Raw genomic sequence first — 6,012 nt, forward strand, 5'->3', positions numbered from 1 at the left:
GGGCAAAACAATTTTTTAAACATATGTCAATATTTAGTGTTAATTGTCTTTAGGTAAAAAAAATTCTACTCCATTCTTAGGCAGCTATCAATTTGTGGTGTACAAAAATATTTGTAATTAAAAAAATAAATATTTTAACGTTAAACTAAAATGAAATAATTTAGTGCATGCTATTCTCAAATTTTATGTCTGGTGTTTCTTTTATGACTAGAAAATAGGGCTCAGGGAAAATAATCTGAGTTTTCTAACTTATACTAGAACTATATAAAGGTTCAGATCAACTTTTATTTCAAGCTCATTATATTTTTATGTTGCATATTCATATTATACCTCATACACATTTACAAAATTGTTCAATGTGAGTGAATTTATACTAAACTGCCACTCTGAAGAATAGCACTGTTAATCAGTGCAAGAAAGGTCATGTTTTGTTTGCTTATTCTATAAATCATGCACACATTTCTTCTAAGTGGCTTAAAGGTATGCAAAGTCTCAATTCCACTAAGCAAAGTAACTAAATATTTCTGAATGAAATTTTTCAACAGCTGGAATAAAAGAAGTGACATAGTTCACATTCTACATAAATGCAACTAATACTACCTTCAAGGACAAAAATCAGCCTGTGAAAATAAAAACCAAAATTGTTAGAAACAGAAGGCACACACTAAGTTAGTCATTGATTGATTTTTGGGGGGAGGGTCCTAGGAAAAAGCTGACATTGATTTATCTTTTAATCTAACGGAATAACAACAAATCTTAAAGCAATCAGTTTTAATGGTCTTAATAACTCCAATCAAATTATTCACCTTCCACATTAATATAGGAGGTTGGCTTCATATTTATTCATCAGATTTGTCAAATAAATATTACCATTTGCCAAACTAAACCCTGGCCCTTTAGTTCTAATGGATTCTATTAGCATTTCATTCTTAATTGCCTTCCCCTCATAATTAAGGTGACCATAGGTCCTACTTTTCCAAGCATGGTCACTGTCCTGGTTTATGCTTTCCACCCTGGCATAATTTTAAAGCGAGTCTCTTCAGTTTCTGAAGTGTCCCGGTTTGAAAGATGAGGCATGTGGCCAGTATGCTCATAACTCTGCTTTTATTATTCCCTATTTCTTTAGGGCCTATTAAAGCTAAAAGTCTTTTTTAAAATCAGTATGAGCAAATATATAAAAAGACCATGACTTAACAAATCTATATGATATTCCTCACCTACCCAAAGAAAGATCTTTTCCTCAGCTGCATCACATGTTTGAGCTCTAAAATATAGTAGCCAAGATAAAAAAAATGCTGACATACTGTTCTATAAACTTTTCAGATTCTATTTGAAGAAAAAGGGGGGTGTAATTTTTTTTTGTTCTGGCTATAGCAGAAACTAAGATACTAAGATCATCCTTGTGAGTGAATTTAACAGGAAAAGCTGCTTGATTTTGTTTATTAGATTTGAACATTCCTAATATATACTCTAAATGTATAAGGTGACAATATAATAAAAACTTAGCACTGTTTACTAGGATTGCTTACATTTTGCCATGGGCTTATGTTTCATAACTACAAGAGTTATATTGGGGGTGAAATGGTGCACACAGAGGAATTTTCAGGACACTGTTGTAGTCACACAGAAGCTTTCACTATTAAAGTAATGGTTCTGCAGAGAAATGTCCTAAAGGGGCCACCTGGCAGTCTCCATGAGGTGCTGATAGGTGAGAAAGATGGACAGATGCATAGGAGGGTGTGCTCAATGGATGCAAGGTTGATACTGAGAAAGAGAAATCAATGTCTCAGCAAAACAACTTCTACAGAGTTTCCAACCTAATGGATTTCTCATTTAGCTAGACTTAAATTTGATCCCATGCAACATTTACTTTATTTAGATCAGGATTAAAACAGAACACCTAAAAAGGCCACATAGGATATAGAGACTGAGATGCCTTCAAAGGGATGAATGTTTCCCAGTGGATATTAATAGATTGTTGTTTTGATTCGTTTAAAAGGTCATTAGTCAAATGTTCTGCTTCTTTTTCTATCACAATCATTTCTCACCATCTCTTTCTCAAACACAGAAAAATAGATTAGAAAAAGAAATTAAAACAAGCCTTTTAGAGGTTTTAAAGTTCAAGTTCCACATTTAATTAAATAAAAACACAAGTGTTATATTTAACTAAAATGCATGTAATATAATACCAAAATTAAAGAAAGATAAACTGAAAAGCCCTTTTTCACCATAAAAATTGAGAAATTATTTTGGCAACTTTTTCTCTCTTTCTAAAATCATAACCAGATAAAGATATTAATTTGATGTGTTCTGCTCCTCTATTTAAATTTTATATAAAGGATCTAACAAATTACTTATAGCTGATAATAATCAGGTTTTACCAGGTTTACAGAGCCAATCTTGAGGTGCTAATAGGCCCTTGGGGGAAAATCAGTCCTCAGTTAAATAAATAAATCATTAAGCTTGCAGCAGAATATTTACTATGAACACAGAGTGCAAAATGGATTATCTCATGTGTAGCCTAAAATATTATTTAAGTGAATGCTATAAAAATTATCTGGACAGTATGTCAGGAAAGATGAGCACTGCCAAAAAAAGGAAAAGATATAGTTTTCAACCTTGAGTTATTTATATTTAACTGGAAAAAGACACATGCATAAAGCAACAAAAAGAATGATTCCAAGCATACCACATTACACTAACATTTGATAAGCCCCTGGTGTGCATAGCCTGTGTCTTAAATAAACAACATTTAATATTTAACAAATATTTATCAAATACTGATTACCAGGCATCACATTGGGCACTGGGATGATACCAGCAGCAAAGAAACAATCCTTCTTATTGATTAATTTACCTAATATCTGGGGGGAGAATAATGAATCAAAAGGGGTCTTTCTTTTGGTGGTGACATCCACACTGAGGCCTAGGGGGAAGGAAGGGAGAGTCCAGATTATGAAAGGGTGTTCATGACATGGCAAATGAACTACAGAATTTCCCAGAAGTGAGACAGAGCATTATTAGTGTCACAGAGAATTGGACACATCTTACAAACAGAAATGAAGAGACATAATCTGTGTCTTTCCACTGAAGCTCAGAGCAAGGATTGTGACATAAGTAGCCCCTTAAAATCGGTTCATATTAAATTGTGAGGCTTTCTATTAAAAAAAAAGAAGTACTCACTAAGTCAGCAATTTTCAACCGGTGTGCTGCAATAATTTTTAAAACATGCAATACCTGACTATTTAATCAGGGGCAATGATCTCGTTCCCTTATACTGCTAAATTAAAAAAGAAAAAATGACAACAGTCAACACAACAATAGCCATCATTGTTAATGAATCAAAATTATGTGGGGTTTTTTTTGTCTGATTGTTAAAAAGTATATATCTTTCGCGTGTTGCAGAATTTTAGTAACTAGCTTAGGTGCGCCATGAGATGAACAAGGTTGAAAAGGGCTGCTCTAAGTTATACAGGCACTTTAAAAAAAAAAAAAATCCAAGGCATGTTTTTAATTTTTTCTTAGATTTCTTTCTTTTTAAAAATATTAAACTATTTGAATTACAGTTTACATTCAATATTATTTTGTAGTAGTTTAAGTTGTACAGCATAGTACACCTTTAACCACCATTATTCTATTCTGTCTTGGATAGTGACATTCCTGAAGTTCTCTCATTGGCTTGCCCTATTCTGAAGTCACTTTGTTTCTTCCGTCCCTCTGCAGACCACACAATGTCTCACAGAAGTCCCAAATGTGACAGGTCTAAAAACTGGGCTCTTTGTCTATTACTTCAAATTTGGTCTTCCCTTTACATCCCAAATGCTAGTGAAGGCAACCTGCATTCACCCTGAACCCAAGCAGAGAGCCAGGAAATTTCCCTGGGCTTCTCCCTCACCCTTACCTTGCCATGTCATTGGATCATCAAATTATCGCAGTTTTACCTCCTAAATATACTGCTTACAAATAAGATATTTTATAACTTCATATTCATTTTGAAAATATCCCCTAATTTTTGTGAGCAGTTATCTCTAATTGGTCTCTTTTTCTCCATTTCCATCGACGGTATTGGTTCAACCCCAGTATCTCTGATCCCCTCCTAATGTTTAATATTTGCCTTTTTTCTTCACAAATTGCCCGGCCAGGAGGATCTTTCTAAAACGTGAAGTTGATCAAGTTACTCACTGGGAAAAATGAACCACTGGTGCTGCAAGATCTAGAGCAGTGATGGCAAACCTTTTTATAAAAACATCCCACTTTTGCAGTGCTGGTCAACCTGGTCCCTCCCGCCCACTAGTGGGTGTTCTAGCTGTCATGATGGGCAGTAGCAGAGCAACCAAACGGCATCGCGATTGGTCCACCATGAAAGCTGGACCACCCAATAGTGGGCGGGAGGGGCCAGGTTGACCAGCACTGCAACAGTGGGCGGTTTTTATAAAAAGGTTCCCCATCATGGAGCTAGAGGATGCCTTGCAGCCTCCATGATCTATTAATAAATGCCCCAGGGAATCAAAATGCTGTTGATTTGCACACTGAAGTCCCTTTACCTAGAATCTCCTCCATAATGGATAAGATCTCTTCATACACTTCTATCATAACGCTGATCACAACCCATTTATTTGTAATTGAAAGGTTTAAAAGTGTATTATGATATAATGCAAAAATAACAGGAAACGGGGAAAATGCAACACTCATGAACCTAACAACCAGACCATCTAAATTTCAATATTTTTGCTATATTTTGTATTAATATGAGTTCTGCAGAGAGGATTTATGCTGGCCTCTGCTTAATGGCAGATTGTGGCCCCAACATATCATGTTAACTTAATATCTAAGCTTCAGGTTTACCTGACTGAATTGTTAGTATAATTTTTTAAATTAATGTTAATGGGGTGATATTAATCGATCAGGGTACATAGGTTCAGAGAAAATATCTCCAGGTTATTTTGACATTAGATTATGTTACATACCCATCACAAAGTCATAGAGTCTTCTTTCACCTTCTATCTGGTTTTCTATGTGCCCCTCCTCTCCCCCCATCCCATCCCTTCCCTTCCTCACCCTGGTAACCACCACACTCTTGTTCATGTTCCTGAGTCTCAATTTATGCCCCACATATGTATGGGATCATATAGTTCTTAGTTTTTTCTTATTTATTTATTTCACTCAGTATAATGTTATCAAGGTCCATCCATGTTGTTGTAAATAATCTGATGTCATCATTTCTTATGGCTCAGTAGTATTCCATAGTATATATGTACCACATCTTCTTTATCCAATAACCTATTGAAGGGATTTTTGGTTGTTTCCATGTCTTGGCCACTGTGAACAATGCCGCACTGAACATGGGACTGCATGTGTCTTTACGTACCAATGTTTTTGAGTTATGAGGGTATATACCCAGTAGAGGGATTGCTGGGTCATATAGTAGTTCTATTTTTAATTTTTTGAGGAACCACCACACTTTCTTCCATAATGGTTGTACTACTTTGCATTCCCACCAACAGTGAATGAGAGTTCCTTTTTCTCCACAGCCTCTCCAGCACTTGTTATTACTTGTCTTGTTGATAATACCTAATCTAACAGGTTTGAGGTGGTATCTCATTGTAGTTTTGATTTGCATTTGTCTAATAGCTAATGAAGATGAGCAACTTTTAATACATCTGTTGGCCATTTGTATTTCTTCCTGGGAGAAGTGTCTGTTCATGTCTTCTTACCATTTTTTATTGGATTGTTTGCTTGTTTGTTTTTGAGTTTTATGAGTTCTTTGTATATTTTGGATATTAGATGAGTTCTTTGTATATTTTGGATATTAGGTAATTTTTCCTCTTTCATTTTGGATTTTGTTTATATGAGTTCTTCCTCTTTTTTCCTTGGTGAATCTTGCCAAGGGTTTGTCAATTTTGTTGATTTCTTCAAAGAACCAGCTCCTTGTTTTATTAATGTTTTCTATAGTTTTTCTGTTCTCTATTTCATTTATTTCTGCTCTGACTTTTATTATTTCCTTTCTTTTAC

The sequence above is a fragment of the Saccopteryx leptura genome, chromosome 3, assembly GCF_036850995.1.
Source record: "Saccopteryx leptura isolate mSacLep1 chromosome 3, mSacLep1_pri_phased_curated, whole genome shotgun sequence".
Lineage (NCBI taxonomy): Eukaryota > Metazoa > Chordata > Mammalia > Chiroptera > Emballonuridae > Saccopteryx > Saccopteryx leptura.